This window comes from Aethalodelphis obliquidens, unplaced genomic scaffold, assembly GCF_003676395.1.
Source record: "Aethalodelphis obliquidens isolate GAN/ISIS:26980383/991018 unplaced genomic scaffold, ASM367639v1 scaffold122, whole genome shotgun sequence".
NCBI lineage: Eukaryota > Metazoa > Chordata > Mammalia > Artiodactyla > Delphinidae > Aethalodelphis > Aethalodelphis obliquidens.
Window position 1 is genome coordinate 810,370 of NW_020838066.1, and position 16,738 is coordinate 827,107.

General features: G+C 52.5%; 1 long non-coding RNA gene across 1 annotated transcript; it reads right to left on the reverse strand.

Moving 5' to 3' along the window:
- Positions 1-635: 635 nt before the first annotated feature.
- Positions 636-16,645, reverse strand: LOC113615692 (uncharacterized). Its single transcript, XR_003431082.1, has 3 exons — positions 16,568-16,645; positions 3,977-4,120; positions 636-3,515 (listed from the first exon to the last, which is right to left on the reverse strand). It is a non-coding gene; the product is annotated as an uncharacterized LOC113615692 (long non-coding RNA).
- Positions 16,646-16,738: the final 93 nt, after the last annotated feature.

Genomic DNA, 16,738 nt, shown 5'->3' on the forward strand with positions numbered 1-16,738 from the left:
ATCCCAGCCGGCCTCTTCCCGCTGGTCCTGCCCCTTCTCCCTCGGAGCTCTGCTCTCTGCCTCATGCACTGACTGAGCATGGGCCTAGTGGGGCTCCTTCTCAGGGTCAACTCTGTAATACTCCAGTCTCACCTAAACCCCAGGATGTTCCCACTTGACAGTTGAGGAAACAGTCACAGAAAGGATGCCCCCAAGAGTCCCACAGTTCCAGACCTAGTGGGCAGCTGGAATTGACCTGCTGGACATGGTGCCACTCTGCTGGGGTCTGAGGGGGCAAGACTGGGCCCCCCATCCAGGGTCCTCACCCGTAGCCCCCACTGTGGGTTCCCGCCCAGGGTCCCCGTGGCCGGTTCCCAGTGAGCTCTCTGTGCCCCAGGGCAGACCTGAGCCCTATCCTCTCCCAGCCAACAGCGTGGGGGGCCCGGCACGCAAGCTTCCACAGTAATTTCAGGAGGGTCCTGTCCTCAGTCAGCACATCGGAAGGCTGGCGAGGTGGGCATTCTGTCCCTAGCAGCTCGGGGTACACCAGGACATTATATTCCATCACAGTCCATATGTCCTGGGGCCAGCTACAAGGGTGAAAACAGGAGGCGTCCCAAAGGCTGTGGCTGCAGCAGGACCCGGAAAAATGTCCTCGCTGTCCATTTTGGACAGTGCTGGGCCCTGAGAACACAGAGGAAAGGAAATCCCTCTGTTTGGAGTGGCTATTCCCACTGAGACATTGAGAAGGTGTGCAGCCACAGGGGAGGAACAGAAGCAGGGAAGGGGAGTGGGCATGGCAGGGGGTGTGGCAGGAGTTCCCTAGGAGCCCCACTCCCAGCCAGGACACCCTGGGGGAGGGGTTGCAGGAAGGGTGCCTAAGTTGAGTGCAGGGCCACCAAGGCCTGGAGGAGCCAGTGACACACAGCAAGGAGCAGAGGGAGCATGGGGGAGACAAGGCCTTGTCATGGGGTCTCCACGGGGTCTCATTTGGTGATGCTCCAGGAGGCAAGAGCCACGGGGCAGGCTTGGGGGTCTTAACAGATCCAGTTGGCTGCGATGGGGGCAACCAGGGCAGAGCTGGAGACAGGGCCTTGTGTCTCCAGCAAGTCTCAACACAGACCCCCATGACGGGCATGCTGGAGGCCAGCAGGCATGGTGATATAGGGGAGCCTCTGCCAGCTGTCCCCACGCAGGCATGGACCTGTGTGGCCAGAGCTTCCAGCTTTTCAGGAGATGAAAGAAACTCAGGTGTTCGTGTGAAATATCCTGATAAATGTTAATAACTATTGTGGAGTCTGAAGTCATGGGGTGGGTGGCCGGTGCATGGCCCCAGAAGGCAGGTCTGTCCCCAGGGACCCTTCCGGCTGGGGCATCTGGCCTGGCCCTCTGGATGCCCCAGTAAGGACTTGAGAAGCAGGCTGCCTGCCTGGAGTCTCCACACCATGTGTTTGGGTGACCCTTGGGCCTGGGCTTCTTCCTACCTGCACATTGCCCACCTCTGTCTACCTTCATCTTGCTCCCATAGCCTGAGGCCTGGGCACTCTGCACTGCCCACCCACAGAGGGTGGAGGCTGGACGCACACTGGCTTTCAGCCTCTCCACTGACCTTCCTTTTCTGTCCCTCCTCCTCCTCCTCCCCAAGTCCAGCCCCCAACCCTGCAGGACAGGAGGCCATCCCTTGAACAGAGGGAGAAGGGAGGCCAGTGGGCGGAGCAGGAGGTGGGCCCTGGGGCCTCTGGGGTCCTAAAGAATGCCAGACGGGGCAGGAAAAGGGTCTGAAGTACCCAACTGTCACAGGAGTCAAAGGCCTGAGCTGAGGGTCTTCTGTGCCCCCAGGGGCTGCTCCTCTTCAGCCTTGGGAACACACATTCCCCACTAGGCCCAGGGGGGATGCTGGCCGTGTCCCTCACAGTCCTGGGAAGAGGAAGGAGCCAACATACACAAGGGTCTGCTGCAGCCAGGCACCCAGCCCAGCCATTCGCTGAAAATAATGACAACTCAGGGTGTCTTAGTAGCAGTGAAACTAAGCCCCAGGGAGGGAAATACACTTGCCCAAGGTCACACAGTGAGTTAGGGACCCAGCCAGGAGTCACTCATTCACTCTTTGTCCATTTCTTCATTCAGCAGGCACTGCTGGCATACCTCCTGTGTGCCGGCCACTTGGATTTCTGGGACTCAGGGGTTGGACTCAGGCCCTGTAGCCTCTGGCCCTGTCACACTTCCAGCCTCATTTTCTCCTGTCCGGCGCCCCCGCACTGCTCCTTTCCCACCCCAGGTCACCAGGCTCCAGCCACTGGACCTTCAGAACACACCAGTCTCCTTCCCATCTCAGGGACTTTGCACATGCTGTTCTGTCTGTCTGGGGTTTCTTCCTGCAGGACTTTGCAAGAGTCTGCTCCGTGAACCTCAACAAAGAGCCCTTGCCCCAGTCTTTCTACTTTTTGTTGGGGTATTTGCTCTCTTGTTTAACCTTTGTCTCCTCATCTAGAACAGAAGTTCTGAGAGCAGAATGAAGTACCTACAATAGTGCCTGGCACAGAGTATGTGCTCAGTTAATATTTGCCAACAGCTTGGGTGAAAGCTCAGAGACTTTGTTCTTGCCATGCAGCCCCAGAGCACTTTGGGTCTGGAATCTTCTTTTAACAGATGGGGAAATCGAGGCTCAGAGAGAGACAGAGGCTGTCTGAGATCATAAAGGCCCAGTGCTCTCCTGCCTCCTCTGAGGTCCCCAGGTCTCCAGGACATACAGCCAATTCCTCCTCAGATGTCTGGTCCCGTTGCAGAAACCAGCACACAAGACCCAAAGGGGCTGCCATGCCCCAGGAAATCAGCAGAGGGGCATTTGGACCCAGGTGGGTCCGCCGTACACCTGTGCCCATCCGTCACCACCCTCCAAGGGGACAGCGGACCACTGTGCACATGGAAGGGGCAGGATCAGCCCCTGAAGTCCCTGCTTACCCTAAACCTCAGAGCCCAGGCCTTGGGGGGCTCTAGCCCTCATACCCCAGATGCTCAAAGGGCCTCCCCACCTCCTGGGGTCTGACAGGGCCCTAGAATCCAAGCCCCTGTGAGCAGCTAGTCCAGGTGCTTGGCATCTAGGAAAGAGGGTGGGCTCACCTCCCCAAGAGCCACTGCAATGTTTCTACAGACGAGCTCTCTCTGAATGATCCTTCTGGGAGGCCCGGCTGGCAACAGAGGGTGGCTGCACTATGGACCCCCCACCGCCCATTCCTTTCAGTCACCTCCCCCTCCTCGCGGGGTCTCCAAGGGGCTCTTCGTGGTCCCAGAGGGCTCCAGGTGGTCACAAGGTGTTCCAGGTGGTCTTGAGGGCCCCAGGTGGTCCTGAGGGGTTCCAGGTGTTTCTGAGGGCCCCAGGGATCCTTAAAGGTCTCCGGTTTGTCTCAGGGGGCCCCGGATGGTCGCCAGGGGCTCCAGATGGTCCTTGTGAGGCTCCAGGTGTCCCCTGGGGGCTCCAGGTATTCCTAAGTCCTCCAAGTGATCTGAGGAGCTCCAGATGGTCCCAAGGCAACCAGCTGTGACAAGAGGCCAGGCTGCTCCCTGGTCACATACCCTCCCACACCCACCACTGCCCCCCATTTACAAGAGAGAAAACAGAGAGAAAAAGGGCCAGAGAAATAACTGGGGCTAGGGCAGGCCATGGGGGAGCAGCCAGGTTCCCACCCTACATTCTGCACATTCCGTCCTAGAAAGCTGGCCTCCCCCGCCCTCCTGGCCACAAGGCCCACCAGGCCTGGTCTTGCTGACCCAACAGATTTCTGGGCTTGGTGCCCTGCTCACAGGTGCAAAGCTCTGATGGAGGTCCTTGCAGCCCCAGGAAGCCATTGTCCCATGGCACCCGCGCCATCTCCCTCAAAGCCCAGGTGTGCTCAAGCCGCTGTCTGCTGGGCCTCAGTGGCCCCCCCACTGATGGGAGCATACCAGGGATCCCTGAGGATAGTGGCACACCCACATTGCTCTCTCAGCCTTGTCTTACCTTCCTGATGGCCCCTCTGTGCTGTCCCCAAACTGGACTTGGTCCTCTCTGACCAGCAGGATGGCAAATACCAGGTAGTGCCTAGGGAATTTCCTGCCAAGGAGAAGAGCTGGTGGCTTGGGTGGGCCATCTGGCCCCAAGATCCTAGAAAGTGAAGGTTACAGGGGAAGGATTCCAGCTAGCCCTCCTGTGGCTCAGGCTCACTGACCAGCTCTCCCGCTCCCTCTGCTGGGGTTGGTCCAAGATGGCCATGTGACCTAAGATAGTCCCCCGCTTGAGGGTGGAGGGGGCCATCCTGGAATGGGATGGAAGGGCCTCCTGGGGAGCCCAAACCAGGATGGGAGAACAGAGGCAGGAAGAAACCCACCTCTGACTTCACCTGAAGCAGCCATGAGAGAATACAGTTCTTTTGGAGTCTGATTTCTTCTATGGCCCTGCCCCACCCCGCAGACCCCATCTGCAGGGACCAGCCTGCACCCTCCAAAAAGTCCTGCCTTGACCCTCTCTCCCCAGCAGAATCCAGGCTGGCAGTATCCCTGAGAGGGACAAAAATCTTCCATTTCCTGCCAGGGCCAGGCCTGCCCCGGGAGCCTGGTCCTAAGCACTCCAGTTCTGCCCGCTCACAATGCACATGCCACCATCCCATGAATCTCCATCTTGGAGAGGGAGCTCCACTTCCTTGTGCTCTATCAGAACTCAGAAAGCACATTATAGCCCCCCAGAACGACATCTGCCCCCAAGGGGCACTGGAAAACTGACAAAAGAGTAGCCCATCCACTGCAAGGAAAAATATTGGGGTCATTCCCAAAGCACCCCGCTTCCCAGAAGTAGGGAGTGGCCATTCCCTGTGTGTGGTCCTAAACCCAGAGCCCTACGGCATTCTCTCCTCTGTGCTCCCGAAACCTCAGAGGAAAGGGCCATTATCTTCACTCCACTCACAGAGGGGGACATTGTAGCTCAGCACCAGGAGTTATGTCTTAAATGGGTTGCCAGTAGCTTACAGGGTGGGGGCGGGCATGTCTTAGGTGGGTCCCCATTGGCTCACAGCAGGGGGCCCTGTGTCTTCGGTAGTTTTCTCCCAGTAGCAGATCCTGCTACACGGATTGAATGCAAGGAGTTTATTTGGGAGGCAACACAGGAAGAATAGGAGGGGAATGGAGAATAAGGCAGAGAAGGGAAAAAGCCCACACAAGTTGGCGTCCTGGGTTGAATGGTATCCCCCACCCTAAATCTATGTCCACCTGGACCCTCAGACTGTGATTTTATTTGCAAATAAGTTCTTTGCCGATGTAGTTAGTTAAGATGAGAATAGAGTGGGCTTTAAGTCCTATGACTGGTGTCCTTATAAGAAGAGGAGGGGACACACGGGGAAGGCCTTGTGATGATGGAGGCAGAGATGGGCACGCTGCAGCTATGAACCAAGGAAGACCAAAGTTCACCCAGAGTGGCCAGCAGCTGGAAGACGCATGGAAGGATCCTTTCCTAGAGCTTCCGGAGGGTGCACAGCCCTGACAACATCTTGATTTCTGGGCCCTGGCCTCCAAAACTTTGAAAGGATAAATTTCTGTTGTTTTAACCCACTAAATTTGGAAATGTGTACAACAGCTCTAGAAAACTAACACAGATTTTGTACCAGGAAGGGAGATGCTTCTATAACAGATACCTAAAAATGTGGCTGTGGAATTGGGTAATGTATACATGCTGGACGAGTTTTGAGGCACATGATAGAAAATGCCTAGATTTCCTTGAAGAGATTGTTGGTAGAAATATGGACAATAAAGACAATTCTGGGGAGAGAGAGGTTAAAATGAAGTGAGGACTCCTGGGCATATAGCTGGAGAAAACCATAATTTGAAAAGATACATGCACCTCAATGTTCATTGCAGCACTATTTACAATAGCCAAGACATGGAAGCAACCTACATGCCCATCGACAGATGAATGGATAAAGAAGACGTGATCTATACACACACACACACACACACACACACACACACACACACTGGAATATTAGTCAGCCATAAAAAAGAACGAAATAATGCCATTTGCAGCAACATGAATGGACCTAGAGATTGTCATACTGAGTGAAATAAGTCAGACAGAGAAAGACAAATATCATATGTTAACGCTTATATGTGGAATCTAGAAAAAATGATACAAATGAACCTATATACAAAACAGAAATAGACCTACAGACATAGAAAACAAATTTATGGTTACCAAAGGGGAAAGTGGGAGAGAGGGATAAATGAGGAGTTTGGGGTTAACATATACACACTACTATATATAAAATAGATAAACAAAAAGGACCTACTGTATAGCACAGGGAATTATACTCAATATTTTGTAGTAACCTATAAGGGAAAATAATCTGAAAAAAATAGATATATACGTATGTATAATTGAATCACTTTGCTGTATACCTGAAACTAATGCAACATTGTAAATCAACTATACGTCAATTAAAAAAAAAAAAAGAACCTCCAAAAAAGAAAAGAAAGAAGTGAGGAGAATGTAGAGAAAGTTTCTATTGTCTCAGAGAATACATGTATGGTCATGAACATAATGTTGGTATTAAGTATGAACATGAAAGGTGCTTCTGGTGAGGTCTCAGATGGAAATGAAGAGCCAATTATTGGAAACTGGAGGACAGGCCATAAAGCAGCAGAAACTTGGTTGAATTGTATTCTAGGGTTGAGTGGAAAGTAGAAATTGTAAGGAATGAACTTGGATATTTAGCTGAGGAAATTTCTAAGCAAAATATGAATGATATGGCCTGGTTTCTCCTTGCTGCTTGTAGTAAAATCTGAGAGGAAAGATATAAATTGCAGAAGGAACTGTTAAGCAAAAGGAACCAGCACTTGATGATTTGGGAAGTCCTCAGCCTGTTAAAATTAGGAAATTCACTGTTCAGAAAGTGTGGTCTAAAGACAGCACCAAAGATGTTGTGGGAGAACCTAGTGTTGAAGAGATTAAATCTGTGACTTGCGGGTATACTCCACCATCCCAGCGGAATGCAGGAAGAGAGATGGGGCTATTCAGGAAAGATCTGTGGAGCCTCTTACCTGATGGTGTAGCTCCCTGTGAATTACGCAGAAGACCAACAAGGCTTTTGAGACTGTTACATTAGTGGAAACTCTGCCAGTCTAGATTGAGAGGCCCAGAGATGAAATGAAGTGAAGAAAGAATGGCTTGGAGGGCAGAGCCATGAATGCAGAGGCAGAGACCAGAGAAGGTGGGATGCGGCTGCTGCCAAAGCGCCAGAGAGCAGGGCCACCTTCATGCACCCAAAGGACAGAGCATCAAGCCACAAAGTGTTATTTGCCGGCCTTGAAATCTACTGGAATGTGCATGCTGGGCTTCAGACTTGCTTTGGACCAGTGACTCCTTCGTTCCTTCCTTTTTCTCCCTTTAGGAATGGGTTAAGACTTTGGGAGATGTTGGGATGGGGTGGATATATTTTGAAAGTGGGACCAAAGTGACTTTTGAGGGGGTCAAAGGGTAGATTATGATGGGTTAAATGGTGTCCCCCACCAAAATTCATGTTGACCTGGAATGTCAGAATGTGACCAAGACAGAAGGTCTTTGCAGATGTAATTAGTTAAGATGAGGTCCTACTGCATTAGGGTGGTCCCTAAATCCAATCACTGGTGTCCTTGTAAGAAGAGGGAAAGACTTGCTAAATATTTCTCTATTATTTTGGAGGTATAATATTTCCAGATTATTTTTTCAAGACAGAAGCAGGAAAATTGCAAAATAATTTAATGATTTACTTAACTGATTTATTGGTGTATAATTAATGCACAATAAACTACATATATTTAAGGTGTGTACTATAAAAAAAGAAAAAGAAAAAAAAGAAGAGGAAAAGGACACACAGAAATGTGATGGTGGAGGCGGAATTGCAGTGGTGCAGCTACAAGCGAAGGCAGGCCAAAGATTCCTTCGTTGTTTTAAGCTTCCTGATTTGTGATACTTTGTTGTAGTGGCCCCAGGACACTGATACACAGAGTGTGGCATCAAGCAACTTAGGTCTGGAGGCAACTGAAGTTTGGTTGTAGGGGAAGCCTGTGTGCCACTCACCCTGTCCCAGCAGAGACCCCAGGATGACGCCAGGGTCGTTTAGACCTGCCGTGATGAGGTGAGGTGAAACACTTGCCACGCAAAATCGTAAGGCATCTCAGTGCAATGGTGTTAGGGAGGACTTGAGTAGGGTTGGGGCTCATGTAAGGCAATTTTGAAGAGGTTCAAAGAAGCAGAGCTGGACTGGATGCTGTTAGGAAGTGGGGCTTGTTCTATGTTTGAGTATCAATAAGTTTTATTAGAAAGCATAAGGAATGAAGGGAAGCACGAGTTGTAATTGGTAACAAAGCAGCAGCCACTTATATCACCAGGATAGGTACAGTTGATTGTTTCTTTGTCTCAGAGTGACCTTGTCTGATGTTGATGTTCTGTGACCGTTTATGTTCAACAGGAGAGCCCCAGGGCCCGGCTTTCTCACTGTATAGAACCAGCGCCTCAGAGCTAACCTGCCTGAGGGGCCAGGGGGCTGGGAGCACACTGCACCATGTAGGGCCACACAGGGAAGCACCAGGTTTGCTCAGGAGGCAGAGGGAGAGGGGGACATGTGGTGAGAGCCTTTACTGTGGTTTCCATAGGAAGGAACGAGTGAGCAACGTGAGCAGGCTTAGGATTGGCCAGTTTGAATCATTTTAGTGGACCAGGGCACAGAGGCTAGCTGTCTGGTACCTGGCCCTGGGGTGACTAGGGCGGGTGGACACTGGTCTGGAGTGTGAGGTGCTTGTGGCGTTGGCTCTGGATGTGTTGGTTTGCATATGAAAGATGTGCTCATGGCAACTGCTTTACTCTCTCTAGGACTCGGAGGCCATCCCTCCAGGGTCAGCCTGGCCTGTGTCAAAGCATCAGAACATAGAAAATAAAAGACATGACTAACACAAGACCCCAGAGGGAGACTCAGGCAGCTGGGAGTTGGGCCTAGGGCCCTGAGTGAGCTTAGCAGAGGAGACATGGTGGGCACAGGCAGCATCTGTCACAGACGACCTGCCCAAAGTCACCACAGCAGTGCCAGGGTTTGAGCTTAAGGTCACTGATGCCAAATTCCACAATCTGATCCGCAGCTCAGTTTGGTGAGTGGAGAGAAAGGAACAGCAGGAGTTTGCCCAAGGTGTCACCAACATTTTCTACCTGGACCATCTCTCGTTCTCAGATTCCTCAAACAGTTAGTGACACCTGCCCTGTGCTCAGCCTGTGCTGGGCTCTGGGGCCAAGGAGATGAAAAAGGTGTGGTTCCTGCACTCCAGGTACAATCTCTCTATTGGGTGGGAGAGAAGGAGTCGCAAGCCTATGGTCTGCCTCAAGCCAGCCTGGGTAGGCAAGGAGTCCTTCCTGGAAGCAGTGGCACCTGAGTGAATTGTGGAAGCACGAGGAGAGCCATAGGGCTGGGTAGACTGCAAGGAAAGTCAGCTTAACTGAGGGCTTTATTCCTGGGCCCTGTAGACCCAAGAGATCACAGAGGTCAGCAGCATGGGGCACAGAGCGAGGCAGGAGCAGGTATTTGATGACTGGATGGAATAAGAGAGGGAGTCAAGGAAGAGCTGGGCAGGGACCTTTTAACCTAATCACCTTTTGAGTCTGGTTTTAAGAGGTGGTGGCCATCAGCAAGGGAAGGCAGGACCTCTGCACTCACAGTCCTCTGAAGGCTGAAGGGGCATGTTCCCCACAGAGGGTCACAGTGTTCAGTTGACAGACTGTCTGCTGCACAGGGGCCCCGGTGAGCGCAGAGATACAAAGAGATCCAGCCCGTGCAGCACCCTCAGCGTCTTGGCCTTCACCAGATGGGCTAGCCTTGGCCTCCCCCGGCCCTCCTTGAGCCTCTCAAAGGAGCTGAGAACAAGGTGGTCTCCAGGAGGACCGGGACCATGGGGGTACAGAGGACAGGGGAGAAAAGAGTACAGCAATATCCAAGATCTACATGAGCTTGGAACCACCTGGGCCGAGCTGGGTCTCGATGGGAAGGAAGACTCCTGGGCACAATAATCAGGACTCCACACGTGGGTACATGAGAGATGACCTTGTCTCTGGTTATAGGCTCTGCCCGCCTGCCCTCAGATAGCATCGTTACAGCCCAAGGCCAGACGAACAGAGTGTACATTCCTCTGAACAGTTCAGAAAATGTGGACAATCATCAAAAACACACACATTACTTGTATCCCCTGTCAGCACTTAACACCATGCACTAGTGTCCTCCAGTCCTCCTGTGTTTGCATCTGCTTGTGCGTGTTTTATCAGAACTCAGTAAGGTCACACCTGCCTTTGGGGTCTGAATCTGATCTAAGCTCTCTAATTTGGAATGGCCTGCTAGTGTGCAGGTGCACATCAGACACCCAAGAAGAGTCTGGCCTAGTGCTTGTGGCCCTCAAATTTGCTGAGGATCCTCTCTATGAAAGGTGAGGTCTGTCTCTACTCGTTGGACCTGAGCTCCATGGCTGCTTGATGAATAGAATCCGATAGAAGTGACATTCCAGGCCAAGGCCTGGATAAACAGGCAGTTTCCACTCCCTGTCTTAAGGAATGCTTGCTCCTAGAAGACAGCATCATGCCATGAGGAAGCTACAGCAGCCCTGTGGAGAGGTGCCAATGCTCTGGGATGCCTTTCCAGTAGAGTCTCACCGTGGATCAGAGCCAAGGTGCTGAGCCCTGCCTGGACTGCAGATTCATGAGCAGAAATGACTGTTGCTGTTGTAAACGGTATCTGTGGTTATGCAGCCACAGGTTCCTGGAACCCTGGCTCATCGAGTGCCTCTGCCTGGCACAGCGATTGGTCCAGGGATGAACCCATGGTCCAGTGCATCTCTGGGACGAGGTGTTGGGATGCTGAAAGAGTTGCTCCCCTGTTCTGGGATCCTGAGCTTCAAGGACTTCCCTCTGAACTCTGAAGCTGCCAGCAGCCATCTCCTCTGGGTTGACGCTGGGTTTCTATCCTTTGCAGCTGACTAAAGCAGCTACTTAGCAAATGTGTGACTCACAGGCCTGAGCCTCAGTTTCTCACCTGTAAAATGGGGACAGCAAAGCGCTCCTGATGATTACTGGAAAAGCACAGCTGTCAGCACAGGGAGTGAGGAGGTGAGAGCAGGTATACAGCCTGTAGGACTCAGAGCAGCCCCTTCCTGCTCTCTGCTGTCCTGACCCTCCTACTAGCCCTGACTATGGGGCTCACATACTTGGACTTGCACTGTACATCTCATCCTTCCTTTGGCCCTGGTATGAGGAGTGCTAACATGCCCATCTTGGGAAAACTGAGAGGCACAGAGAGCCAGAATGTCAGGCCCCAGAGGCTGGGCCTTGGGGATGAGCTGTGTTGCTAGGGACAGACCCTTTCCCCAGGCCTCAGACTCCCCATCTGTGAAATGGGAGCCCTCCAAGCACCTGTCCCAGGCCAGGTCTCTCCAATCTGTCCATGCGGATGGCCTTGGCCAGCCTTCCAGGCCTTGTGACACACCACCCCCTAGGAGGCCCAGGGGATGCCTTCCCACAAGGCATGTGCCAGGCTGCAAGCCTGGGCCTCTGAGGTGCCCTTGAGCCACAGCCTCGGCAGGTGTGGCTTGGGAGGAGGTGGGAAGGAGACAGGAGCCCAGAGAGGGGGCAGGGCTTACCCAAAGTCAACCAGCAGGCTGCAGAAGTAGCTAAAATGCCCTGAGCCTGAGGGGCTGATGAGGGCCGAGAGGCCACAGGGTCTGTGTTAGGCAGGGGGAGGCAGGCTCTCATACTTCTGTGACTGGGGACTCAGGCTCCCGCCAAGCTGGCTGCGCAGGTGCATGGCATCAAAGAAGCTTAACTGGCTCATAACCACGAAGCCTCTGGATTGCCCTGGACCCGCCTATGTAGTTCTTACCCCAGGCTTACCTAGGAAAACTTCTGGCTGTGAAAACATACCCCTGCCCCGACCCGGCAGGGGCGGGGGCACAGCCAAACCCTATCATTATGAGTGAGCCCTCAGACCACAGTCATGAGGCATCCTCCTAGCTGGCAAATGGCCTTAGATAGGACAGTTCCACTTCTCTGAGCCTCAGCTTCCCCATCTGCTAATGAGGGGCCAGTCCATATCTGTACTGACAGGTAGAATTCAGAACTGTCCTGTGAATGTGTGTTATCATTTACATGTATCCCACCCTTAAAATCTTTATGAGTTTCCTGCTTTCTGGTGAGAGAATAGATTCGTGCTTATTGTAAACGATTCAGACAACTCAGAGAAGAGTCAAGAGGCAGGAAAAACTGACCCATAGTCTGGCTGCCCAGAGGTGGAGGAGGAGCCCTGGAAGCAGCCCATCAGCCTTTGCCCCTCCTGTGCCCCCTGTGTCCTGGTTGCTGAGCAGGCCTGGCATTCAGGAGGGCCTGGTCCTATCTGTTCTGTGAATCCACCACCTGCTTTTGCCCCCCTAGGAAAGCGTATAGCCCATAGGCCTGCCTCCTTCCAGCTTCCTTGCTACATGTCTCCAAGCCATCACTGTGAACCTGTGGGTGGTGGCTTGATGTCACCTAGGGTGATTCACCTGTCTCCCTCCTGAAAGCCAAGGAAAGCCTCACTTGTACAGACCTAGGGCCAGGGAGGACATCCCAGTGGTCAGAGCCTGGGCCCTGGTGGGGAGTGGGTTTCCAGCCAGGGGTTCCCTACAGAAGAGGACCAGCTCTTGCTTTCCTGTGGAGCAGCCAGAGGACTAGTGTGTGTGGAGGATGCCAAACAGCCTGGCAGAAAATATTTTGGGGAAAATTCCCTCCCCAAATACCCAGCTCGTTGGAGCTACAAGTTTAGATTACTTTTTAAAATAATCGCTCTTAATTTAAAAACATAATTTTTTTAAAAAAGAGGCAAAGCCCATGAGACCACCCTGCTTCCCTGACTCTTGTTTTGGGATGGAATTTTCTGGATTTGGTCCTTTATGAGAGGTTTTTAGGATAAAAATCTTATTTTTATATTGAGTGGTGGAAAAAATGAGGAACACTTAAAGAAAAACAAAAAGCATTTTACATTTCTAAAGTGATTATCCAATGTGAGGGAAACACACCAATGACCAACGCCTCCCCCCCCCACCCCGCCACCATGGCCTGTGGATGCTGTGTCAGGACAATCAAGTTGAGGAAGGCTCTCTGGGACAGGCTAAGCCTTGAGGGAAGAGGAGACCCCCAAGCCAGATCTTCATCATCCCCTCTAAGTCCCTGGTAGCATGTGTGTAAGCCCATTTTATAGAGCAGAACACCAAGACCTAGAGCTTCCAGACCCCTCCCCCTTCACGAACCTCCCTGGTTCCTTCCTGCCAGTTCATTTATTCAACAAATGTTTGTTTGTGCTCCCAGATACCAACGCAGATGGGGAAGAGGTAATGGGGTAGGGGCTAGACCCCCAAATGCAGAGAGGCCAAGGCTTCGGTCAGTTCCTCAAGTGTCTCTGCTAGTGCTTCTTGCCTCTTCGCCATTGCCTCCACCAGGGAGCCCTATGTCCTGTCTGCTTCACAGGCCTGAGGTCATGCAGCATGGAATGGCTTTGTCCAGGAAGGGCATTAGGGAGGGCTCCCTTGAGTAGGTGGCCAAGGCCTGAGGGCCAGGAGACACCAGCCTGGCATAGCACAGGCACTGCTCCCAGTCTGGGCCAGGACTTGGAGAGCTGCGGGGCAGATAGGGATGGCAGCAAGTCCAAACACTGGCAGGGCCTGTGTAACCCAGCTTTCAGGAGATGCTCCATCCTTGACCATGTCACAGTCTCCCTCACCTTGGGAGGGTGGCAGGATCTTTTCTATCCCTCAGATGAGAATACTAACGCTCAGGCACGGGATGCTTGTCAGAACCACGATCCCTGACATGGATGGGGGGCGAGGTGGCGGCCCAAGCGGTCTGAGTCTGTGGTAGACTAGTGCCTTCGCCTCCCCGGCCTCAGTTTCCCTCCCTACCCATGGTAGGTGTTGCTGGTGCTCTCCAGGAGCACGCTGTTCCAAGAAGTCCCAGAAAAGGTAGATGGGGTGGTCCAGATCAAGGTTCGTAACGACTGAGGTTCCACCTCCAGAACCAAACCCAGTGCCTACCACTGCTTCTGAAGATGTCTTTGACACAAGTGGGTGTTCTGAGGTAGAACGAGGTGTAGAGTTTCCTGTAGCGTGTAACAGAAGTCTCAGGCCACCACCAGTTCCCTAACGGTACAAACGGAGGCCAGCGCCCCATGCTTGAATACCCAGAACGTGTAACCATGCCACAGATGGCCAAGAAAACATGTTGTCTCGTTCTTGTTATGTTATAGGCTGTTATGGGCTGAAATTTGCCCTCCCCAAAATTCAAGTGATTAAGTCCTAACCCCCAGTACCTCAGAACATGACCTTATTTTGAAATAGGGTCTTTATAGAGGCAATCAAGTTAAAGTGAGGTCATTAGGGTGGCCCTATTCCAATAGGACTGGCGTTCCTATAAAAAGGGGAAATTTGGACACAGAGACAGATATGCACAAAGGGACAAAACAGCTGTATGAAAATTGCCAAGAAACTATCAGAAGCTGGGGAGAGGCATGGAGAAGACCCTTTCTAGTGCCTTCAGGGGGAGCATAGCCCTGCTAGCACCTTGATCTCAGACTTCTGACCTCCAGAACCCTGAGATTACACATTTTTGTAGTCCTAAAGTACCAGTCTGTGGTACCTCGTTACAGCAGCCCCAGGATGCATACACATACCAGGCCTGGGCCAGCGTGTGGTGTTGTAGGCAGCCCGCAGGCAGCTTCCACCAGCTCTATCCTGTAGTTTCAAGGGCGACACCAGACCTCCCCTCCCAGCCCTGCTCATGCACCTATACAGGCAGCTGTCCTGGGTACAGTGGTGTGCACAAAAGACCAGAGCCAATGAGAAGGTCACAAGACCCCAGAGGTAGGCACGGGGCCATGTGGTAGGGAATTCTGGGGTCCCATGTCCCTGAGTGTGGTCTGAAGGGGGCAGATCACAGTGGGTCCTGTGGATTCACCCGGCTTCCTGATGTGGCAGATGGGACATACATGCTTGGTTCACATCAAGGGAAATGAAGAAAGTCATTATGTGTGACCCACAAGTCTGAAGTGGGAATTAGATATTATGGGTTGAAACAACTCTGACCCAGGAAAGGGCAGGGCCCTTATGTATCGCACTGAACATCAGCTTCTACCAGGCTACGAAAGCAAAGGTGGGGAGGGGCTGGCCTGCTGGAACCCTGCTCTATTGTCCCACAAGACACCTACCTCTTCGCTGCCACCTGCCAGGCACTCCAGAGCCAGGCCTGTCCAGCTGGGCCACCTCACAGACTTGCAGGGGTGAGCACACTGGACTTCTGGCTATACCTCAAGCTTCCAAAGAATTAAGATCTCAAGGCCTTGCATCAGTTGTTCTCTCTGTCACTAACCGCCTAATGGTGGACCCCTGGATTTATCTTGGTATTCACTCCTAGTCTAATGTTTGACCCCTGGGTCTATCTTGGTTTGTACTGCTAGTCTAATAGTGGATCCTTGTGTCTAGGTTGGTCTCCACTATTTAGCCCATTGTTGGATCCCTGGATCTATCTTGGTCTCTACTACCTAGTCCAATGGAGGGTCCCAGGGTCTACCTTGGTCTCCATTCCTAGTCGAATGATGCATTCCTGGATCTATCTTAGCCTGCCTGCACTCCTAATCTAATGGTGGATCCCTGTGTCTATATCGGTCTCCACTACTTAGTAATGGAGGATCCCTGGGTCTACCTATGCTAATGGTGCACCCCTGGATCTATCATGGTCTCCACTACCTAGTCTAATGGAGGATCCCTGTATCTATCTTGGTCTGTACTCAAATGTTGGATCCATGTGTCTCTCTTGTTCTCCACTACCTATTCTGAGGATGGATCCCTGGATTTATCTTGGTCTGCACTCCTAGTCTAATGATGGAGCCATATGTCTATCTTGGTCACCACTACCTAGTCTAATGGTGGATAAACTCAGTGATCCACCATTAATCTAGAAGTGCAGACCAAGACAGACCCAGGGAGTCTCCATTATACTAGGTAGTGGAGATCAAGATAGATCCAGGGATCCACCATTAGAATAGATAGTGTAGACCAAGATAGACATAAGGATCCATTATTAGACTAGGATTGCAAACGAAGATAGACCCAGGAATCCTCCACTTACGTTCCCTCAGCTCTACCGGGCTGGTCATCTGATCAGGAGCTGCCCTGAGATGCCCTGGCCGGGGAGTGGGGGGGAGGGGGGGCGTCTATTGAGTCTGTTGTCTGAGAGCTCCCTCAGTGGTTGCCTGGGCCTGGGCGGGGTGCTGCGCCTGGGCTGGGTGGGGTCCTAGGAAGAGGAAGGGGCGGGCCGCAGCTCTGAGCCTAGCCAGGGGCCCCTTCAGAGGGAGCTGGGTAGGAGGAGCAAGGAGAGGGCAGGCCCTCCGGGTGTGTAAGGCCAGGGCCAGACCCTGGAGGTCTGAATCCTGACCCCCACGACTCGGAGGTCCCTCACTAGGACCTACAATATCGACACCCACCACAGAGGGCCTAACCCACAGTGACGCAGATGGGGTTCACATGTGCTACTCACCGAGAACACCAGGTCTGTGGGGGGCCCTGGTGGTCGGAGGCGCAGAGGGGCAGAGGTTAACACCTACGCAAAGCCCTGGAGCGAGACTTCCCGGTCTGCTGGCTTCGCCCCTCGGGGATTTGGGTTCCTGCGGGGTCGGCCCCGCCCTCAACCCTGGATGGGCGTGACCGG